The sequence below is a fragment of the Peromyscus maniculatus genome, chromosome 14 (genome assembly GCF_049852395.1).
Source record: "Peromyscus maniculatus bairdii isolate BWxNUB_F1_BW_parent chromosome 14, HU_Pman_BW_mat_3.1, whole genome shotgun sequence".
Taxonomy (NCBI): Eukaryota; Metazoa; Chordata; class Mammalia; order Rodentia; family Cricetidae; genus Peromyscus; species Peromyscus maniculatus.
Window position 1 is genome coordinate 78,829,786 of NC_134865.1, and position 24,732 is coordinate 78,854,517.

General features: G+C 44.6%; 1 long non-coding RNA gene across 1 annotated transcript in view; it reads right to left on the reverse strand.

Moving 5' to 3' along the window:
• Positions 1-1,439: 1,439 nt before the first annotated feature.
• The window catches only part of LOC121822252 (uncharacterized), a 32,530-nt gene continuing 9,237 nt past the window's right edge, over positions 1,440-24,732 (reverse strand). The window contains exons 2-4 of the long non-coding RNA XR_006063256.2: positions 12,163-12,240; positions 2,758-2,945; positions 1,440-2,649 (exon numbers count right to left, since the gene is read on the reverse strand). This is a non-coding gene — a long non-coding RNA (uncharacterized LOC121822252). The remainder of the gene's footprint in view (positions 2,650-2,757; positions 2,946-12,162; positions 12,241-24,732) is intronic.

Here is a 24,732-nt window from a genome sequence, read left to right on the forward strand (position 1 = left end):
ATGGAGAGGAAGTGGAAGCAGTTCCAAGGTCCTTCACCTTGGCTGGCTCAGACAGCACTGAGGAGGGAAGGCTTTCCTGTCTGCATTTGTATGCTGTTGTTTCTCTCTGCAGAGTCGACGCTGTTCTGTCCCTAAGCCTAGAAATCTTCATTGTTTATAGAAGAGATTAAAGTAATCCTGGAATGGACTAGATTTGAGAAGTCCTGGACTAAGTGGTCCTGTGGTCTCTGAGAGCTCCAGAGTGACACTTGGCACCACGTCATCTCAAAAACACCAGCTCTGATGGCCTCACCAGACCTGAGTGTCTCCTTCCTTCGCCTCTTTGTAGCTCTGACATGACGGCATACTTCTCTGAGATTTTGAACCACAGACCAAGAAATTAGAAAAGAAACAAGTGAGTTCATTAAGGCTGAGAGAAGAGAATAAGGAGTTGGGAAGGGGGTTACTCTGCCAACTCAAAATAAATAAGTAAATAAATAAAAAGATGAAGCCATAACTGAGGCAGAGCCAATTGTACAAATGGGGCTAGGAAACGAGCATGCTACTAGCTGAGTTGACGGATGCAGTGTGGACTTCGGTTGTTTGCATAATGAATGCATCCTACATGGAATGGGTCAGGACTTTCTCCAGGGCTGCAGGTGGCTGAGGGCAGGACCACTGAGTCTAACCAGTTCCCATGCTAGGAAGAACTGTGTCCTACTTGTATGTGAACCCCGGGACATTTTTCCTTAACCAGGAAAGGGATGTGGACCCTTCAAAAAGCCTGTGCTGCCTTCTTCATCCCATCTACTGCAAAACTGAAATTGTTTAGAAACCTAAAAATTAAGTCAATATTGAAATATGAGAGATCAACAGGACTGACTGTATTTCCTATTTGGAAATGGAGGCACCCTTTTCATCCCCCATCTCCCAGGTAAGCATCATCCCCATTCTCCCAGTTCCTCCTCACTCTCTTGTCTTGCTCTGTGCTTGTTTCCAGGATTCAGTCCCTCTTGATATTTCCTCTGGGCCAGAATGTTTGCTCTTGCTGCTGTGTTCTGTCTCTTCCTCTTTTCTGACATGCGCATTTTCAGCGATCTCCTTACCTAACAAAAAACAGGTGCTTATGGGTATTTTCTTGCATAACTAAATTTCAACTCATTCCTCTCTTCGGTTCATACAAGCAAAGTAGCCCCAACCTTGTTATGCTAGCTCTTAAATTTCCATAGCCCACTAAGCTGGTATAATTGTGGTACATATCACAGGTAGAAACAGCCAACCCCTCTCCCCCACCCAAAATGGAATAGAGTAAAACCAATAGGAAAGAAGTGGTTACTAGAAGAAAATTAAAGTATTCAATTTAGCATCATCATATATTGTATATTGATATCTATTGGCTCCCTATATCTCATAGGTTGAATTTTAATTTAGGGGTACATTTCTTTTGCAGAATCTACCTTGTGAAAGACAGAACTAGATTTTAATGGCCAAAGGCAATGTTGCAGATTAGTTTGGAAAATTCTCAATTTTTAGTATATTCTAGGGAAACAGACAAGGCTGAAATATATCTCCAGTGAGTCAAATATAGTTTATTTTTAAAAAACATACTTTGATTAATTTCAGGTACCTAATTATCTCCTCAATTTAACAACCGTTTCTGTTTAAATGACAGCTTTTAAAATATTTGACTCTAATAAACCTCCCCTGAAAACTTGTTATGCTATTAATTTGATAATACATTTTTAAATGGAATGTTCATTTTGTAAAACCAACTCAGTGAGTATCTAAAAATAAGCCAATCCCTTCTAGAATGTGCTCCAAAATAATGTTTAGTGTTTTACTATCTCACTACCAAGACGGGCTCTATCACGTGGCCTCCCCATCTGCTCTGATGACCACAGGTGAAATTTTTCTGAGGCTGTGGATCATCACAGTTGAAGTCAGTCCAAAGCCCTCGAGTCTGATGGAAGCTTGGTAGAGAAGGAGTCTCCTTGCCATCCAACCTCATACCCAAATATCACTTGAGAAACTCAGACTTCTCCCATCCCCACATGTTCCTGATTTTACTGGCATGAGAACGCCTTTTTATCTAGATCTGCCTTCCTAACATCAAACTGTCAGCAACATGAGAAGGGTAAGGTCAGGTTGTGATAAGAAATGTAGACTCGCCTGCTCTGTGGGGCATGGCCTATGGAATATTGTCGACCCAGGAGTCAGAGACTCTAGAATCTAAGATTCATTCAGCCCATGGCTCATGTTCCAGCCCCCAGATCTGTATTTACATAATGAAAATTTGGAAGTAACATTATTATTCTCTTATTTTACAAAGGTAAGAAGCATAGCTTTGGAACAAGGTTAAACTTTGCTGGAGGTACAAGCCAGAAAAACATTTACACAATGACCCAGTGTTATAGTCCATCAGTCCATCTGAAGAGTATAATTATAATACCCACATGCGTGTGCATTTGTGCATGGGCATATATACATATGCACATGTGTGCACATGTGGTAGTGGCTGCCTACAGGAGAATTACAACCTTTGAGATATTGTCACTTTGAAAAACATCATTGAGACGATACAAACACATCCTAGATTCAGGCCCTCAACATCTTCATCTCTTTCTCGTTGTAAGAAAATTGCTTCATCTCCTTGAATCATAGTACCTTCACCTAGAGATGGAATGGGAGGAAAGACGTGTGAGTGCATCACAAGGCAGTTATACTAAATCTGCTTATTTTAATAGATAGTAAATATCGGCCTGAGCTCACAGCAGGTACCTGGTGAAGTGCCTGTGATAACAGCCATAATGATGATGACGCCAGTGGTGACGATGGCAATGGGAGATGCGAGGTTGTGTCATTGCAGAGATGGGGTTCCCAGGACAATAGGAAATTGCATCTCAGAAGCTGGAAGTCAAGGGCCTGCGGGCTATGAGTCACCACTTTTCTTCGTGCCTGTCAGTTTGCTTTTGAAAATCCACAGAAATAGAAACGCTCTATCAGACCAACTCGGATTGCCATCTGGCCCACACATTTTCCTGGCACGGCCCGAAGGCCAGCACTGCTAGTCTCCCCTCCAAGCAAAACCCCAAGTTTAGCAGAACAGAAATCTGCTGCTGTAATGCAGGGGACACAGCATAGGTTCATTATCATGATCTGTGGGTGAGCAGGATGTAGAAGACAATTAATACCAATAATGACTGATCAGTACAATAGCCATTGACGAAGCTCCTGGCTATGTTCTTACAAACTGTTCCAGATGATTGAGTGGAAACAGTGGTAGACTGCCCACAGGGCTTCCATAGGGAGTGTGTTTGGTTGTATTATTGACCCTGGTATTTCACTGGGGGAAGCTGAGAGATCCAGGGATGATGAACTAATTTAGAACTAGACATCTTATTTTCTGAATACTGGAGTGTTAAGCTTTAAAGACTGAGTAAAAAGAGGGGAGGCATTTGGGGAATCATTATTTGTGTTCAGCCTCTTGTTTTCTTGGGGTACCAGGGTGGGAAGGATCTTGGTGTCCTCCAGATTCAGCTCTTACTATATAAACAGGGATCCTGAGGGTCATAGTATTGAGTGAACTATCTCTAGTAGATAGAGCTGAGATGCAAATTCAAAATGGGGTTCAACTTTCTAGCCCTGAAAGCAGTTCTCAAAAAATATTCTTATGAGAAAAAAATTAGGTCATAAGATCTAAGGTGTGTGTCAGCACCACTGACTGCTAAGTTAGGGTCCAATGCTTAATGCTGCATTGTGATATCACTGATATTTATAATCTATTCCATGGTCAATTACACTTAAAATATCAATGGGTTAAAACAGGAGCTCAATGGATATTTGAGAAATCTTTTATTGCTGGTCTTCCTGCTTTCTACTGGTGTCCCTATTCATCTTTGTGCAATTCTTCACTCTTAGAAAATACTGCCCAGACTTGTGTTTCGTAGACCACACAGTGGGTGAGAGCCTTGGGCACCATGGCATCTTCTCCTGGTTTCAGTGCTCTGCTTTAGAGTAGGTATTCCTGGTATCTGAACTCTTGTTTGGCTAGCCTCTGGGCAAGTCCATGAAGGAATGAAGTCTCTGAAGACATAAACTACAGAAATGAGGGACACCATAGCAAGTACGTTTCGTGTGAAGTTGTAGTGCCGTTAAAGACCGCTGAACACATGAGGCTCACCTGAGCCTTCTCAGTGCCCATGAATGGCATGTGCCTCCCTGGGTGTCTACAATGTGTGCTTTTGCAAAGGATTTCTGGCGTCTTTAAGCTCTTACTCTGGATTTGGGCTTCCTGGGCCGAGGCACCCAAGAAGGTAGTGGAAGGGGGGTACTGGTAAGCGTACTCATAGATTTTGGGGTTGGGGGCAAAAGTAGCTGCATTTGGGAGCATTGTGATTCCTCATTGTGATAATACAGACTTGGGAAGGAAAGTGGTCCATTCTTCTAGGTCTCCTGAGGAGATGAGGTGGGAAGAACTTTCCAGACAAAGGCAGTGGAAATCAACAGGAGAGGGAATGTGAAGAGTCAAGCACTCCAAGCTTAGTGCATTCAGCATTTTCCATGGAGGTGCATTTGCTTTTGTGGGGACCCCTTGCAACACATAGACTTCAGGCTTGAGGACTTAGTTCTTTGAAATCCAAAGTGAAGGTTTGTTTCATAGATATTTAGGAAATAAACAAACGACATTGGCTCTGGAAATTGCATGGAAAAAACTAAGTAACCTCCCCTTTCTTCCCGAGAGACCCACACCCATGGATACTTTGCTTGGCACTCAAGACCACACTGCATTTTGAACTGCACTCCCTCCCAGCCTCCTCTTTAAATATGTAAAACTCGGCATGCATCTAATTGTTCCTTCAGTTGTCCACTCGCACCTTCAAATTATGGGACAAGTGGCCAATTGGGCCTGCAATTGGCTAATTGTCGATGCAATTAGCCAATTGTGGGTATAATTAGGCGCATGTAGAATTAATCATATGTGCAAAGTGGGCGTCCACCCTTTGAAATTGTTGAACTGAACCTGTTCTAGATGCACATCTGGACCAGGCACAAAAGGGATGCTAAGAGAATCCTGGATGAGTCACTCTGCAGAGATTCATTAAAGCAAATCTGTGCCTGGTTAAGGAGGCCATGTGATTTGACCCTGAAATCAGATGGCCTTGCTGTCTTTATGAGGCACTCAGCCCAGACAAGCCAACACAGATTGGAACATCAAAAACCAATTGCTCAGGGCTGGGGAGGTGGCTCCCTGGATAAAGGATCTACCCTGCAAACATGAAGACCTTAGCTTGAATCTCTAGTACCCACAGAGACAGACATGGTTTCCCAAGCATATAAGCCCAATATTGGGAGGGATAAGCAGCTCCAGAAAGCTCACTAGGCAGCCAGCATAGCTGAGAAGGTGAGAAGCTGGCTCAGTGAGAGACCCTGCCTAACGGTCACAAGGAGGAGGGCGGTAGATAAAGAAAGACACTTGAGGTAGATAAAGAAAGACACTTGAGCCCTGCTTGGCCTCAACCAGCATGTGTACCTCCTCATGCGTGCAACACCACACACACACACACACACACACACACACACACACACACACACACACACATCATGCTAACCATAAACATACAGCACATAGCCACAAACATACACACACAAACCGGTCATCCCAGCTGAAGACCTTCTGGAAGAAGCCTGGCTGCTGTTGCTCAAAAAGTTAAGGGTTTCAACTCTTCTTTAGATTGGCGCTGTGGTTGATGAGCTCTATTGGACAGACCCATCACAGTAGCCATCACTCAGGTACCACATTCATTTCAGTCTGAACACTTACCACTGCAGTATGTCACTATTTCAGTCAAGTATTAACTGATGTCTGAAGATTGTATGAGTGAGAAGAGATAAAATGAAAGTGTGGAACTCCCAGACAAACAGGGTATGCATCTGTGATGCAGCCATATTGGGGGGAATGTGATAACTAAGATAAAGTAATTCAAATATGTTAATGTCTTGATTAATTGAATCTTGATTTCCTCTCTCCTCCCATCTCATTTCGTTGTATAACTTTAAATGTTCTATCAGACATCAGAACATTTGGAAAGTGGTTTAAGTAGAAGAAGATGTTGCCCTACTAGTGAATTTCAGTCTTACTGGCTAGTTAGTAACTCTCCAACCTTGGTTAAGCCTTGGATTCAACTTCCTAAAATCAAGTTTCCTCCTCTATAAGAACAAACTGATGCAAACTGATGCCACCTGCATGGGGGTAGGGTATTTTTTATAATTAATATTTAAAAGTGTCATAAAGATTTTATAACAAAATGAGATGGGGAGAAAAGAGGGAAATTGAGATTCAGAAATCCAAAACACTAATGCATTAAAAGTTATTTCATGCTGTAAAGAATTCTTTATCTCCAAATTTCTGCCAACCAGAAAAGAATGCTTGTTATTTATTATGCCAAGAAATAGCACTATGGATTCAAGCTATCAGCAGATACCTCATGAACACAGGGCAAAGCCCTGCACATTTTAGTTAACTCCATTCCTCATTATCAAACCTAAATTCCCTTTCTCCTCTTGCCTCCCATTTATGAAGAATCTTCTAGAGACCCACCAGTCATACGGATAAGTCTGATCATTTGTGGACCCATCCACTTGGTTGCTCTCCCTTATATTTAAAGGATCAGGACTGACTTGGGACAAAGCCCACATGGAAGGCATGGGAATGTACAGAAGTTATCAGCAGGGGAGGAGAGCTCCAAGAGTCTCAGAGGAGGGATGTTTTCTAGACACAGATGCCTATTTCCAATTATGTCAGTGTAATTACTGTCTTCCTATGTTCTGGTTGTTAAAAAAATGTTGAACACATATTTACATGATCTTGAAGCATGTAAACAGCAAATGTATCATATGTAGTTCAAGGAAGAAATGAGGAATGAGGGAGGGAGAGGAAAGAAAGAAAGAAAAGGGAACAGAGAGGAGGGAAGGGAAGAAAAAGAAAGAGGGGGAGATAAGAGAAGGGAAAGGAAGGGCAGGGGAGGGAAAAGGAAGGGAGGAGAGGGGAGGGTGTGTGGATACTGAGTGAGGTGAGCACGTGTGTTTCCTTCCAGTTGAGTGGAGTTCCAGGACTCTGGATTTATAGATCAGTGATTGAATTCCAAATAATTGAAAGCAAGTTAAGATAAGACTCCAAGTTCACAAGCTCCGTGCTACCACAGAACCAAAATTCTCAACAATAACATGAGTAAATGTGTCTTTGTTATTTCTCCATTGCGCTGAAGACACCACAACCAAGGCAACTCATAGAAGAGAGAGTTTATATGGGGCTTAGAATCCAGGACTATCATGATGGGGAGCATGGAAGCACATAGACAGGCATGGTGTTAGGGTAGTAGCTGAGAATTTACATCTTGATATACAAGCACAAGACGGAAAGAGGGACTAAATGACCCAGACTTTTGAAACCTCAAAGCCCAAGCCCAATGACACACCTCCTCTAACAAGGCCACACCTTCTAATCCTTCCCAAAGAGGGGAACCAACTGGGGACCAAGTTTTCAAATATATGAGCCTGTGGGGGGCGGGGATTCTCATTCAAACCACCACAGGGGACTTGTACATTGAACATATTCTTCTAGTGGAGCCATTGTACAGGCAGACTCTTGTACTTTTTAAAGACAACATACTTGAATTGGCATCAAATGTTTTGTCAACATTTAAGCAAATTTACCTTTCCTACCACAACGCTTGACCTGCACTTCAGATATTATCTATCTAGAAATTATGTCCTATCACTTAGAATTAAAGCTAAATACTTTCGGATGCTTTTATGGACTTTATCTTGTGACAGGTGCCTGTCACATTCTTATCTGCATCTATCAGCTGTGCTTGAATAGTGCTGAGTAACAAACAGTCCTCAATTGTTGTCCATATTGTATGTAAAGCTTGAGTAGGCTGAAGTTTGTAGCTCTGTCCTCAGAAACCCCTCTAATCAGCTGGTGGAACTTAGCTCTGCTCCCCAGTTCTTCACATTGTAAGGCACAGGTTAATCCATGTTATTTGTTCAAGGCAGTGGAATAGAGGTTTGGCAGGCATTCTTGTTGCCTCTAAAAGCTCTCCCTTAGACATAGTAAACATTACATTGTTTTATATCCCATTGGCCAAAGCAAATCAGGCCATCAACTTCAGTGCCAAAGAGATGAAGTGTAAACTCTCTTCAGAAATGGAGATGGTGTGAATATTTATGAATGAGTAACAGAGGCCGATATGCTGCCTTGTTTCTTAGTTCAGGGATGAACACTGCTATCTAAGGTTTGCTGGGAATTGTCAACCCTGCAGAGCACAGTCTAGAAACTGAAAGTGTCTCCCAAGAGTCAGGGTGTTTAATCAAACATGCATAAAGCTGCTAAGGTTTGATATGGCTTGCCCCAGCCTCCAAGAAACTCATGTTAACATTTAATCGCCATTATGAGTTATTAATAGGTAGGACCAGGTGAAAGGTCGAAGGGCTATGCCTTCATGAATGGCTGGTCTATTCATGTGATTCACAGATTGATGGCTTAATGGGTTGTCTCTAATGGATTATAGCAAAATGGGTTTACTATAAAAGCTAGTTTTCCATCATCCTCTGCTCATTCCCTATCTCTGCCCCTGGATGCCCTGAGCTGACTGAAAAAATCTGCCAGCAGGACAGCTACCATCAATTCCCTGTCCTTGAGCCAGAATCATGAGGCAAGCAAGTCTGTTTCTTTATAACAAACCTAGTATGCTGTATTGTGTTGTTCACAATGGAAATTGAATGAAGTCCCAGTCCTTTACCGTGGGCTCAATTCAGAACCAGTGAAGAGCCTGATGATCACCTGGTTCTAGGCTTGTTCTGAAGGAGAGCAGATGAGGTCACTGATATGAGTCGCATTATAAACTTGGGGAACTGGCCAACCAAGAAAAGAAGGACCAAAGACCTTAAAGAACTATTCTAAGAGAAACTAGTAAATAGGAGAATGAAGCACCATGACATTTGGGAGCTTTTGGTGTAAGAGCATCTCAGAGTCATGATAGTGTACCTAAGTATTAAGTGCTATACAGAAAAGGAAGACTGGAGTATACTTCAGTCCTGGATTATGTTGCAAAGTTTTCACACCATGTTGAAAGCAAACAGAGAAACAAAACTAAGGCGACAGGAATCAGTTTGCTTTCCGAGAGAAAGGAGAGGAATTCTCCTGCACTTTGGGCCCACCACCAGCTGAAGACTTTCCTCATGTTTCCTTTCATGGTAAGAAAGCCCACAGTGCCTGTGTAGTCTCTGTCTTACCTGATCTCCTTCCTAAGGTGGTATCTAAAGAGTCAAACCCAGGGTCTTTCTTTTTTCAAACCCCGAGCAGTGAGGCTTACAAATAAATGCATCTGCCCCAGGACACTTCAATCCCATCTGCTGGTAAACCAGGACCCAGGCAGGAAAAGCAGGACACCTCTCCACAGATCCAAGGCTCCGCCCTTCTCTGCCTTTATGGTAGCTGGCTGCTTCTCTAAGTAAAGAGAAGAGGGAGGAAGACGGCTTCACACGCAGACTCCACAGTGAGTGATGGGCAGTGGGCAGACCCGGGGTGTTAGCTGCCTGCTGCCTTTGAGTGTTTATAAATAATAACAGCCGTGTGCCATGACTGCACCCCTTCTGCTTAATTGCATCCAGGACTGAGGATTTAATTATTCTCTGAGTCACTAGGACATCCATCATGGTTTTCCAATGGTTTCCAGAGTCAGCTTTCCTCTTGGTGGAGAGATGGGTGAAGAGTGAGCCGGTCTCCTCTTGGAGAGCTCTCTCAGTTGTGAAGCTGATGACTGGCATGTTCACAAGGTCTGTGGATATTACTTATGGGTTTAAAGAGTTAAAGATGGGGGCTGGAGGGATGGCTCAGAGGGTGAGTGCATTTGCTGAGCAATCATGAGGACCTGAGTTCCAATCCTACCACCCATGTAAACAGCCAGATGTGGCCTTTGTATGTCTGTAAACTGGGAATAATAGGGACAGAGACAGAAGGATCACTGGGGCTTCCTGGCCTAGTTCCAGGTTCAGTGAGAGACCCTGTCTCTAGAGCATAAGGTGGAAAGTGACAGAAGGACATCTGATGCCCTCTGGTCTCTATGTATGTCCACAGGGGCATCCTCCCACACATACATATACACATACACCACACATATGCACAGACCACACTCACACACATGAATACACACAAATATAAATAAATAAAAAGTTTAAAAGACTGAAAAAAAAGGTAGAGACATTCTAATTCCAGCATAAGTCCTTACTGTGTGCCAGGCTCTGCACGGGTCTATCTTTTAAAAATATTTTGACGATTTCTCAGGAAACCCTAAAAAGGCAGGTATGTTCACTCTCACCTAACACATGAGGAGAACTAGTACCATAGTTAAACAACACCAGCAAAAGCAGGTGTCCATCTGACATGTGACATGTGAACATGGGTCTCCCCACAGCCCTCACCAAGTTCCCAGAATCCCTAAGACAGGAAATGTCCCCCAGTACAGATGAGTTTCCATTGAGAGTGCCCAGCCTTCTTGACTGTTCCCATTGTCAAAAAAAGAAATCCACAGGCTCAAAGGAGGAACTGAACATCACCCAGAACATGGGCAGATTCAGATCTTTTTTAGGATCTAACCTGAAGGCTCTTACTAAATTCTCTGTCCTGGGTATTTGTTCACAACGAAATCACGGCAGGTTCCTCAGTGTCTGCTGCATTGGTCAGTGTGCAAAGACAGTTTCCTGTTAAAGAGATAGAGTTTGGGGGGACTTCTTAGATGTTTAGAATGAGATAGTTCATGATGTAGGCCTTGCATACAGAGTGAGGACATGTGAGTGTTGTTCCTTTGTTTTGAGGCAGGGTCCAGGTTGGCCTTAAGTCTCTGTGTAGCTGAGAGTGTCCTTCAACTCCTGGTTCTTCCACTTCCTCCTCCAAAGTATTGGGTCTACATATGATGGGTAGCTCCTAGGTTTTAAGAAGTCAGTGTTGCAAGCTCGGTTCTTGCTGTTGTTTACTTTTGCAAAGACAACTAATGCATTTTAGTGCCAACTTTTTCTTACCTGAACTTCATTCTGAGGCTCCTAATTGCAATGCCTGTCCTATCTATATAACAGACACATGACATGTCATGGTTACATGTTTTAGGAATTTCCCTTGAGAGCAAATCATCAGAGATTCACTGCACACTATACATGGCTGTCCATTGCTGGATTGTAACGCCAAAACTCTGCAGTTACCCTGTACCTTGGAGTTGGTCCTGTAAATTCCAGTGAATTAATTCACTTAGCTGCTCACCAGGAACTTCTTAAAGATGATGGACACATACAAATCTACATGTGCACACACAGGCAAACATATATGTGCACACACACACACACACACACACACACACACACACACACACACAGATGCTCCATGGAAGACTACTTCAGCAGGTGCTTTACCTTTACAGATTATGGATGATGTTTGGTGGTGGTGGTGGTGGTGGTGGTGGTGGTGGTGGTGGTGGTGGTGGTGGTGGTGGTGGTGTAAATGGTGGTGTGGTGTGGTGGTGGCGGCGGCGGCAGTGGTATGTACAGAATGTGTGCTGTATTTATTAAATTCTGTCTTCCAGATTTTTTTCTGAGCATTGGATTTATTTATTTAGTTATCTTCTCATTCATTAGTTTATTTAGTTACTCTCAGGTGTGTGCACCTGTGCAAGCATAAGTGAAGGCCAGAAATCAACATTGTGTGTCTTCCTCAATTTCCACCTTACTTCTCACGCCAAAGTATTTCACTGAGTCTGGAGCTCTGTTTTGACTAGGATGACTGACCAGGGAGCCCCCAGGGTCCTGTTCCAATGCTATTACGGACACAAATTGTCATGTCTAGTTTTTATGTAGTCTCTGGGGATCTGAGCTCAGGCCCTCGTGGTCTTACAGCAAGCGCTTTACTCACTGAGACTTCTCTCCTCCTCATCTTAATCCTCTGACCTACAGTCCAGTCCGCTTCAGCCACAAGCACCACCAAGGCTCCAACCCAACCCTCTGAAGCACTCATACCAACTTCCCAGCCCCCACTGAACCATGGGGTCTCACCAGAATTGGATGAGCGCCAGCTCTCAAATGAACCGAGAGGGTTGTTGTCTTAACATTTACCTTTGATTGGAGGAAAGTCCTTACCATTTGCAGCTGGATTGTTAGGTACTCCCGGCAATGGCCCTTGTGGTAGAACGTGCTTTCTATAATGACACCTTCAGTCTAGAGAAATGAAAATGAAATTTGTTTACTAAAACCTTGGTCCTTTGACTTTCTGCCAATCCTTTACAGAACACAGTCAATGTGCTTTGTGGAAAGGATGAACCTTCGCCAATCTCAAGTAGTAATGCATCTTCCTGTCATGACCCACAAAATTCTGCAGTCCATTTGGAGAATTGCTGCAGTAAGTGTCTAAGACAAGCCCATGAATGGATGTGCTACTTAGAGAACAATTTAAAAGAATTTTAAATAATTTCTATATTTTATCTATACCTATCTGTCTGCTTGCCTGCCTACCTATTTGCATGTCTCTATATATACTTACCTATCTATTATATGTAATTTAGCATCTATACTTCTTTGTCAAAACCTAACAGTCATTCTCATGAACAATGAACATCAAGTGAGCCCCTAAAGGCACCAGGCACTGTATACAGTGCATCGGAGGTATTTGTTGTCAAGCTGATGAACACTGGTTTGAGAGTTTATTCACCTGACACTGTCACAGAATGGACTTACTCCTAACCTGTGTGCCCGGAACTGGCATGTCTGGGACACCTCATTGTGGCTTTCCACAATCCTTTTCATTTGCTGAGAACCAGGAGACCCTGAACTGTGCCTGGGGCATCACATGCTTTCCTACCCGAAACTCCAGTTAGGACACTCAGTCCCGTCTATGTCCCCTCTGCTTTTTGCAATGCTTGGGATGGGACCACTGGCCTTGGGATTCGAGGCAAGCTCTCTACTGCTGTACCACAACTGATCCAAGTGTTTCCATGCACTGCCGCAGGCCACGGGGGCAGCCTTACCCTAAGTCTCATCCAGATCTCAAGAGGCACGCTCTAATACGTATACATGCTTGCTTACCCTAACACTGAGAGCATAGGTCATCGTGTGGTGCCGCCTCATAGCATTTACACTCTAGAATCTCAGAGTCCTGTGGGGGCTACGATGCATTTGGCTGACCTTGTGCTGGGGGCCAGATTTCCCTCTAGCTCCTTGTAGCTGTGACTATGCACGGGAACTTCTATTTCTGATTTGCCTTGGGACTAGCAGGAACTACAGAAAGGTGGGGATAGTGAATGCCTGACTCTCTTTCCCCAGCATCCTAGGAACCAAAACATGGGATCTAATTTTCCCCGAGCACCCTTAAATGTCTCCATGTGGGATGAGACTGTTTACAAAAGGTCTCCCAGCCGCTTGTCATTCGCTGCTTTGCTGCGTTTCATTGCTCGGATTTTGTTTTGGGGTTGTCATGTTTTGAACAGATCCAGCTAAACGTAAGAATGAAAGTGGATTGCTGTCCCCCGGCCTCCTGGGCAACCCCATGCTGCTGCCTTTCTAAGCACCAGCAGGTAAAATGCTTTGGGTCTAAGCACCTTAAGAAACCAAAGAGAAAGAGGCACAGATGTGGGTAAGCCCCGCTACAGAGGTCCAGCATCCGAGTCCTTGATGGGGACAGTTCCTCGTCGAGGTTCCAGGGGCAAATCGGGGCCCAACAATACATCGCCTCAGCAATCCCCCAGCCTCTCCCTCAGTTAACACCCCAGCACACACAATACCAGCGAAGGTGATTATCTCTGCTAGCATAATTCCTCCCTAACATCTGCTTTCGCCCATAACACTCCACTAATTTTCCCCTCATTTCATTACACATAATTTTCTTTCAACACAATCTACATGTATTAAGTGGTAATGACTTTCCAGTTAAGAGCAAATCGACACCAAGGGACCCCCGTCCCCCCCACGGTTGCCTGCCGAGCCTGACGCTGGCTATTAGAGATAAATTTGGTACCTCAGGAAGCTGGAGCGAGGTAATCAATCAATTAAGCGGTTAGGACATACATTATCAAACTTCCACAGTGCGGGGGGCAGGGGGCCATGCTGATCTTCTTGCCATGATTTTTTAGGAATTCAAAAAATGAATAAATAAGATGGAGAGCTATTACACAGGCAGACTGTAATTTGCCACTCAAAGTCAGGGACTGGTGCTGCTGGGCTGGGAGCTGTAGCGGGAGGGGGAGGACCTTTGGCCCAGGATGCACACTTCCTGGGCTGGCATCCTCCTCTCTCCATCAGTTACCAGCAGAGTATCCAGGGGTCCACGGGGGCCTCGGCATCGGACATTCTTGTGCTTTCAGAAGGAGAAAAGACGTGGAATGATGGATCACTCTGCCACCCTGTGCAGGCGGAAGAGGGCAGAGAGCCATCCTGTCACCCTACTCTACGGACCTGAACCTCGGTAAACGGAGAATGACCAGGGAGTGAGCCCTGAAGGCTGCGGTCAGACAGCCTGTGCGCGTCGCAGTTGTCAGTAGTCATCTCCACAATCATTCCACTCTGATTCCCAAAGAAGGAGCCAAACGCACAGCATCCTGAAAATGAATGCAAAATATATTCCAGTCCTTGTTTGCTTGATACTGTTAACTGTGTCTAGAAAAATAGGTGTATTACTATCATCCATCTGCCAGAGGAAGGGTTTCAGAATATCCCAGAAACAGAGCAAACTGCCTGGAAAGTGTAAGTCACAAACAAAATAGGATTGTGTTTAATAATATAATTTAGTTGGCTGGTATTTTCCAAGATTCAATTCATCCCATAAATACTGCATGAGTTTGAAACGTGTCTTAGCTATAACCCACTCAGTTTCAAAGGTAAATTGGCTTGAAAGATAGAAGCCAAATATTTTTTTTTAAAAAAAAAACAAATACTGTGGGGATGTGACAAGATAGAAATAAAATAGTTATGAAATAAATTAATAAACAGAAAATATTTTCAACATGTGTAGCAGATGTAAAGTGTAGTGTGCATGAGTATGCTTATAAGAAACATGGTAAATAAATGCTTATAACTGATTAAAATAAAGCAGAATCTGTAAGGCCAATGAAAAGTCCTCAGTACATGTCAAACATGGCTCCAAGATTCTGCTCATTTTATTTGAAAAGGAGTGAAACAAACAGAACAAAAGTGAATAAGGACACAAACATTGAAATGATATGGGGAAAGATGAAATCTCATTAGAGTCAAAGAAATTCAAAATGACATTGGGGGGATAATAACTTTTCTTCTGCTGAATTAATAACGTTTTTATTAAATATTTTAATAATCATTTGGATTCATTATATGAAAACTTCATGTGTATACAATACATTTTGATCATGTCCACTCTCTCCCTTCAGTTCTCTCTGGGCCCCCCAACATATTCTCTTACCACTTCATATTCTCTCTCTCTCTCTCTCTATATATATATATATATATATATATATCCCCCTCTCCTACCCCCCTCTCTTTCTTTCCCTGTCACTCCTAAACTACTGATTTCATTTAGTACTGCCCATATGTGTACAGTGTGGGATCACCCTCTGGAGCACAGAACCCACCAGAGGTCAAGGCCCCAGAGAAGAGGCCATCTCCCTCTCCCAACAGCTACCAACTGCCAATAGCTATGGACGGGACCTCCAGAGCCCCTCCCCACACTAGCCCACGCCTGATCTTTGACCTTCCAGATTTTATGCAGGTAACCACGGTCTCTACAAGCTCGTGAGTGCATCAGCCCATGTCTTGTCCATAGACTGCATTCCCTGAGCTCCTCCCCATCTCCCAGTCTCTCCACCCCACCTTCCTGGTGCCAGGATCCTGCTCCAAACACTGAGACAGAGCGATGGGGAGAACAGATCAATATCCACTCCCAAAGATACACGGGGACAGCGCAGGGAGACTTCAGTGAAGCCAGGGAAGGAATAGCCTGGGCTCCCAATGATTCCGGGGCACCCCTCCCCCCCAGTCTAAGACACCCATTCTCTGTGGTTACAGCCTAGCTGGAAAGGAGGATGTTTATAATTGATCGTTGTGTGGTGGGATTAGACTTTATAATGTGCAGCGAAGAATAAGAAGTGAAACCAAACACGGGACAGACAGCCCAGACGGTGTGAAGCCACGTATAGAAATAAACAGAAGTACGCACGTGTTTGCAGCTTGTAAAATACAAGGGGATGTACAAACTGTGGGGCAGTAGCACCTCTGAGGTTTTTATTTTCTACGTCTTCTGCATTGGCTTTTTTTGTTTTTAATGTAAAGCTTCCAGCAAGGGGACCACTTCTTTGCAAGGCAGCCCCCTATGAAGCTGCTGAGTCCACTGGATGGAAAGGATGGCTTAGACAGTAAAATGCTAGCTGGCTGTGCAAGCCTGAGGACCTGTGTTCAAGTACCCAGAACCCACACACAAGACTGGGGAGGCAGCATGTGTCTGCAATCCCAGTGCTGAGGGGTGGCAGGGAAGGTAGATCCTGGTGACTTTCCAGCCCCGGGAGAGCTGAAATGGGGAGGCCTGGCTTTGTTCAAAGAGGCCTCATCTAAAAATATGGTGAAGAGCAACAGAGGAAATCACTTCATGTCAGCCTCTGTTCTTCACAAGTACACGCATAGTGAGCACACCCACACACATAGGCACATACAAACTACACACGTACACACATACACACACACTATTTTTAAAAAAATCAGTTGATGTATAGTTTCTGGCAACCATAAGACTTGACCTCTTAGGTCAGTAACATAAAGTGAGGATTGGGTCATTTTCTGAATTGTGTTTTTGTACTACAGAAGAATGAAGTGCTACGCTTTAAAGCAAGGGACCCTGGACCTGCACCCAACCTTCTATTCCTGTCCAAGAAGCTCATGAAACTGCCAAGGCGACAGAAGAGGGTCATCCAACCCAAGTGACAACACTCAGCCAACTGGGAGAGTCCAGTCTGCCTGCTCAGCAGAGTAAAGAGGGAAAACTCACCAGAACTGACCAGTGATCATGTGCCCTGACCTATGTAAAAGCAAGGTTGAATTAACCATCATCATGAAGTTCCCATGCCTCTCCTCCCTCTTACCCATGGGAAGGAACCCAGAGAGTGGATAGGATGGATGCTTTGTATTTATGAAGCAGAAAGATCAAAATCCACGTCTATTTTGATCCCAAGTTGTTCAAGTTCATTTTGATCAAGACAGGGTTCTGGAAACTCATAGATATGCCCAGGGGTGGGGGTGGGGGCAGACAGCGAGAGGCTGGGGAGCTGCCCTCGTTGCTGACAACAGTACTAGGATGACGATTCAGGAGTGTAGTCAGAATATGACTGTAGGTACCGTACCGTGTGATTATCAGTCTTGCTTTTAGTGCTCACCTGCCACCACAAGGTCCTGGGAATCGTGTGCCCCATCTAAGGGGAGCACGCTGAGGCTCTGATGAACAAGGGGCACCAGGCTGGATTCCAGACACAGCTAGGAAGTAGAACGGACTTGGAGTCCTTTGGCACCAGAGGGCTCAACTCCTGCTCTCCTGTCCGTGTCCTCCTCTCTTCTCCCCTCTCCTTTCCTTTTCCCTCCCTCCTCCCCTCCTCCTCCCCTCCTACTTCCTCTATTCTCTTCTTCCCTCCCTTTCCAAGCCAAGCATTCCACCATGGAGCTTTCTGTCCTTGGATTTGAACTCAACTTAGAAATGTGAATCAAGAATTCATTCCAGTTTTGTTTTTTTAACAAGCAAATCCAGTGAAACCCATTGTTCCTAAAGCCAACAGTCCAGCTGCCTGTTTGTCTCTTAAACCTTTAATTTTATTTAACTTTTGAACTAACAGCTGTCTACTCATTCAGATTTTCAAGCCAAGAAGGTGGGTTTTTTTTTTGTTTGTTGTTTTTATAAGAAGTCCATGTGGACAGGATAATACGGGATCACCCAAGAAACAGTAAGTAGTTTATGACAAACAGAAGTGTTTACTCAGCCATTTGTTTTAAGACAAAAGTGTCAATGTTGGGTTGTGCAGAGACATGAGAAGGCAGTATTCTGGGGGTTTCTTCTGAAGCCCTAAGATTGTGCAAGACAAGACATGACTGGCAAACTGGCCTGTTGCGAAGTCCCAGATACAGCTGTCACACTGCTCCAGGCTCCTTGCTTTTATTTCCTCAACTCCCAACCCCCCAGAACTTCATTGATCTGGAAAACGGGGTCACAGGAAAAGTGACCGAAAAGCCCTTCCTCACCCTGCCATTACACACACACACACACACACACGAGAGAGAGAGAGAGAGAGAGAGAGAGAGAGAGAGAGAGAGAGAGAGAGAGAGAGAGAGAGAGAGAGAGAAGGGTGTTATTTCATGATGCCTGGAGTCTCTTTGTACCTACGAAGGAGGCAGCCCACAGTGCTCAGACAATGGTCTTAGTGCTGCAGCTCTGTCTTTCTGTCCACTCTTTCTCTTGCCCTTACGCTGCTTCCCTTCCATTGCAAGATGTCTGGCGTAGAACTTCATAGATCCACATTCCACATCTTCTACAGGGCTGTGACAACAGGTCTTGGCTTGCAGTCCCTCAGAAACACCTAATTCCATTATTTGCTTCCTGTTCCTAGTGGGGGGGGGCCTTTCTGTTGAACCGGGTTTTTCTGAAGAGAAGATGAGTTTATGTATGACTGCACCCACCACAAAAGTGCATTTGATAACTGCTTGGCATACTGTTGCTTTGTTTGAAAGGGTCCTGTCCTCTACCTCAGGTGAGGTGGTGGCACATGACCTTAATCTCTGCATTCTGGAGACAGAGGCAGGTGGATCTCTGTGAGTTGGAGGCCAGCCTGGTCTGCATAGCAAGTTCCAGGACAACCAGGACTACATAATGAGACTGTGTCTCAAAGAGAAAGGAGAGAGAAAAGGTCTTGACACATTGAGACTCACCACTGGATTTGGACTTAGCAACCTTAAATGTCAGCAGATAAGGAAGTGGGGAATTGCATGAAGTCGAGTACTTCATTTTCCAAGCTGGAGACACTGAGGCAAGCAAAAAGGTGGGGTGGCTTCAAAGTCAGAGCAGGCTCAGGACAGCATTCGGCAGTTTTGGATTTGAGTTGGGATGCACCAGGACCTTGCTGCACTCCCGTGATGGTGATGGCTCCAGGGTTCCTGTGGCATGCATTTTGTTTTTTGCTTCAAACATTTCCATATTCTTTATACCACAGTCACGTGATACAGGTAGCTCTTAGACCAAATCGCATTCCCTTGAATTCATACATACTGCTTAAACGGGATTACTTCATAGAATCTTATAAGATGCCTCTACACACTGTTTCAAATCATCTCATGTATTGTCTTTGATTTTTGAGCTAGGATATATATCACATGTTTGTTTGCTGTGCACGTGTATGAGCACACACCAGTATGGATACACATGCACACATGCACGTCGAGGTCCAAGGTTGACATCAGATGTTCTCATTTTCCCTCCACCATGCATATTGAGGCAGAGTCTCTCTTTGAACCCAGGGCTCACCATTTTGGGTAGTCTAGCTACCCTGCTTGCGAAAGGGATTGCCCATGTAGGACTGCTATGCACTGGGACTGGTGGAGGCTGCCACCAAGCCCATCTGACTGTCCCCCAAGGCTCTAGGGATCTCAACTCATACTTGCACAACAAGCACCCTTATCCACTGAGCCATCCCGCAAGCTTGTTTTTGACTACTTCAAGCATACAGTGAGTTATACACAGGAAAGTGATTTTAAAAGGAAGTAGAAAGGGGTGGGTAGATGGATAGATGGGTGGCTGGATAATACAGGTGACAGATATATATTTATGCATATATATACATATATATATATCATTTAGTGGCTAAGTATTTTGTTGTCTATACAGACCCTTAATTTCTGGATGCTCTAATGTGCATCTCATTGAGCCAAAGCAGGGCCTGGCCTCCCCTCACTGGCTTCAGAGCCTACTGCAGACAGCACCTGGAACCAATGCTGAAAAAGGCTTAGAAATGAAACCACCTGCTCCCTGCCCCCATTGCCGGCCAGAGGAGCTTGAAGCTACAGAACGGTACTCCATGGGTTCAACCTAGCGACAGCTCTCCCATCACGCCTCATTTTCTTTCTTTATTTTTCTTTGCTCCAGACGGAATCTCACCGCACAGCCCAGGCTGGCCGGCAGCTCATGGCGATCCTCCTGTCAGACTTTGCCTAGTAGGATGGCAGGTGTGCGCCACCAGGCCTGACTCAGCAGCCCTTACCTTGAACCCAGGTCTTTATACACAGACATCCCCTCATTCATCCTTCCCTTCGGGGGACTCACGATGGGGTCCAGTTTGGGGTGTCAGGTGACACCATGCTTTTCCCTGGAAGGTCTCATGGGACGTTGCCCAGGAGAGGACCGCCAGCGTCTTCCTCCTCCTCTTCTTTCCCTTCCTCCTCCTCTCCCCTTCCTCCTCCCTCTTTTCCTCCTCTTCTTCCTCCTTCCTTCCTCCCCTTTCACTTTCCCCACCTCCCTTTACCCCCTTTCCTCTCTCTGGCCTGTCTCTTGGCACGGCAGAAGCCCACCTTGCTCCCGCCCTCTCCACGGTTCAGGCGCACCTCTCTCCTCCAATAAACGGTTTGCATTCCATCTGGTGAGTGTTTGCTCCGAAGACATTTCCCTGTCAATCTCTCTCGCCACATTAAAAATCTGTCATTACGATTGCGTCGCCGCCTGGCTCCTGAGATTTCTGACTGCTTTATTGCTCTCCTCATTTTTTCTCTTGCCTGCTACAGCCGAGAAGCAGAAATAAAGGTTTGTTGTTGAGACATGGCCGGGAGGAAAGTAGGAGGCGCACATCTGTCAAGGCATTACCTTTCTTCAACCAGGGATTAAGGTGTTTTACTGCGCTGGCTGCCGAGCAGTCACACTGAATAAATTTTCTCGGTAGAACATAAAAATGAACTCATACATTTTGAACCAAGTTTCCTTCTTTGGAGCCGGCCCGAGTCGTTATGCAGCAACCCTGCCTGCACAGGGGCCCTCCGCAGCCAGGAAGTTTCTCGAGACCCACCCCACCTCCCACCAGAGCTGCATTATTTAAATGCCAGCGGAGGGGAGGGAAGCATCTGGATTGGTGGGAAGAAGAGCTGGGAAATGCTTCCTGTGAGAGAACAGAAAGATCCTGGCCCCGGTGCCCAGAGACTCTTCCCATTGCGAACTCTGCTGAAGGAATGCATATTGCACACCCCTTCCAAGTGGCCTTCACCCGCTTCCTGTGCTGTCCTGACATCTTGGAGAGAGGCTTCTCCAGTTCTCCCGGGAGCATGGTCCCTGCCACATCTGAGGCTCTTGCTTTGCACACTGGCCTTTGCACACTGGCTAGGCTGCTTGAGGGTCTCAAAGCCTACTTCAGTTGACATTCTTGGATCCCATATAGAGGAGGAAACTTGGGCACAAAGAAGAATGCAGGGAGGACTTTGTCTAAGTTCTGGCCACCAGGGGGTACAGACCTAGGCTAGATGCCAGAGCTCTGTGTCCTCAAACACCATTCAGTTCTGCACAGGAGGAGGGACATGGAGGAACGGAGAAGAGAGTGAATAGATTTCAGGCACATGTCTGACTTGCATCTCCCTCCATCGTGTTCTCTCTCTGTGTGTCTCTGTCTCTTTCTCTCTCTCTCTCTCTCTCTCTCTGGCTATGTGCATACTCACACATATACAAATGTTCTCTGTTCTTCTGATACACTCACCTCTTTGCCTACAATATTCCCTCTTCTTGGTGTCTTGAAATTCCTTGTCTTCAGTTACTATTTTAAAACAAAATCTTCGTCCTTCAAAATGTTTGTGTCTCTATGAGCTCTCCCTTTACTCCGTAAGAAGTGCTGGAGACTTAAGAACCCTGCAGCCCTGTCCTCAGTCATTGCACTCACTGAGTTCTTCTATAAACCATTCATTTACAAGTCAGCCTCAGCGATCACAGTCACACCTGCCTGTCAAGAACACTGGGCACACACTACTGGCTCTGACATCCTTCAGTGATCCTTCAAGGAAGACCTGATATGGACCAAGAGCTCTTTTCTATTGCTTATAGCAAGTGCAACTTGTTCTCTGGAGAGCAGAACGGGACTGAGCATACAGGGAAGACCTAGGGGTGGCTTGAAGAGGGTTGGGACAGGGTTGCACACTTCCAGAATCCAGAAGTAGAATTTGGTGCTGATTTCCATGGTTTTCAAGACAAGTGACCCGCTACCTCTCTTTGGCTCTCCCTGAGACAAAAATATTTCCATCTGGCTACACCAGTCCCAGTGCCACGACCACCACATACACATCCTGTAGACAGAAACCCACCCCACAGGCTAGGTTGAGTTTTTCCTGAATCTACCAGACAGCTTTTCTCCTGTTTTTAAGGACCTGCCTTAGGTTTTGTCCATTTAGATCACCCAGGTCATAGCAGGTTCATTCCAGAAGCTATTAGACATTTTTCCCACTCTTCTTCCTGTTGCTATGATAAGACACCAGGACCAGTTTATTTGAGCATATGGTTCTATAGGCATTGGAGTCCATCATCCTGGGCATCAGAGCAGCAAGTGGCAGGCATGGCGGCAGAAGCAGAAAGCTGAGAGCTCACATATCCAAATGCAAGCAAGAAGTGGCGAGTGAACTGGAAGAAGCCTGAGGCTTTAAACTCTCAAAGGCCACCCCCAGTGATGTAGTTCCTCCAGAAGGTTGCAGGTCTCCATAACCTCTCCAAACAGCACTACCAGCTGGGGACCACGTGTTCAAATGCCTATGAAGAACATTGTCATTCAAACCACCACACCCACCTTCACATGACTTTTGACAAAAACTCCCTCTCAGGCCATTGCTTGGTCCTGAAGATGATTGAGAGCTGCTGAGGATAGGCTAGGGCAGTGGTTCTCAACCTGTGGGTTATGACCCCTTTGGAAGTTGAATGACCCTTTCACAGGAGTCACCTGAGGCCATTGGAAAATACAGATATTTACATCATGATTCCTAACAGCAGCAAAGTTACAGTTATGAAGTAGCAATGAAAATAATTATATGGTGGGCTGCTCACCACAGCATGATGAACTGTGTTAAAGGGTCACAACATTAGGAAGGCTGAGAACTGCTCTCGTAGGGACTAGCAGAGGGATCACACTGGACTAAGTTTAGTGTAAAAAACATAGTCAAAGAATCTCAGTAAACCAACAAGAGATATATAGATTCTATGAAATCTCCACAAATAAGTAAGTACCCCCAGGAAGAGGTCCCAGAAGATAAGGGTGAAATGTTCTAAAAGAGGGATTGAAAAGGGATGGATGGTTAAGTAGAACTGCCCTTAAGGGGATGGAGGGTTCATTTCCCCTTTAGCCATCAAGGAGGAGGGATACTTTGCCACCATGCAATCCACTTAAGGAAGAGGACACAGAGTCTTTCTGTGAGAAAATACAGCATAAGGAAAGAAGGTTTTTCTTTCCATTTGGTTTGTTTATTTGAGTTCACAGTTGCAGGGTACAGTCATTCCAAGGGGGGCGGGGCGAGCATGGCTGTGGCAGAGTGAGGCTCACATCATCCCCACAGTCAGGATGCGCTGATACACAGGTCACTTTCTCCTTTGTATTCATCTGAGACCCTCGCCAGTGGAGCACATTCAAGCAGGTCTTTCCATCTCAGTTGACCTATTCTAGAAACTTCCTTGCAGACATACCCAGAAATTGATTCTTTGAGGATTCTAGATCCTATCAAACTGACCATCTGGGTTACTTATCACAAACTCACCTTTTCTAGCTGGATGAGGGAACTGATGTGGTTTAGTAAAAGTGGGTAATTGCTACCTTAAAAAGTATCTACACACAGGTAACAATACATGAACTGAACAGGTTATATTTAGAAACACATATGTACATGCATATGCATATACGTATATACATATGATAACAATCTGTAAAAAAATAAAGAGGTCATCAACTTGAAGGAGAGCAGGGAAGGATATACAAGAGGGCTTAGAAGGAAGAAATGTAACTAAACTGTAATCTCAAAAATAGTAGATAAATAAATAAATAAAATACTTAAGATCCATAAAAATAAAACAAAGGAGAAAACATCAGGATAAAATTTGGAAAACATGGCTAGAAAAAAAAATACGGAAAACATACTTTCCTTCGATCTAATGGGGAAGGCTTCATTTCTAAGCCAGGCATCAAACAGGATATCTGAAAGTGAAATGCTTGATGGATTCAAAAATACAAAAGCTTTAAATGCTCCACCAATGATCCCAAAGCAGGAGAGCCTATACACATCACAGAGGAAGGACAGTCTTGCTGACATCTCAAGTGTAGGCAAGTTCCACCACGGTGAAAGGCACTTGTGAGCAACAAAAAATTGTCCAAGTGGATGCTTAGGAAGGTGATAAATTATGAATTGTTATGGACATAAGAGGGTTCTAATTCTCACCAATAGTTAAAGCAACTCAAATCGATTGATAATGAGAGAAGAGCTCCCTGTTCAGAATTGGGAATGACAGAGATTGAAAGGGCCATAAAGGCTTGTAGGACAGATCTCACTGTACTGTCTTCAATTTGCCTAAGAGCAACCCTGAAATTTATTACAAAAATAAAGGGTAGATAACTTGCATAGTTACAGAAATTTTTATATAACCATGAAACAAAAAGTGTAGCTTATGGAAAGGCTGGTTATAGAGGGAAAGTAATGGTAAAAGCCAAAATGTCACCTAAA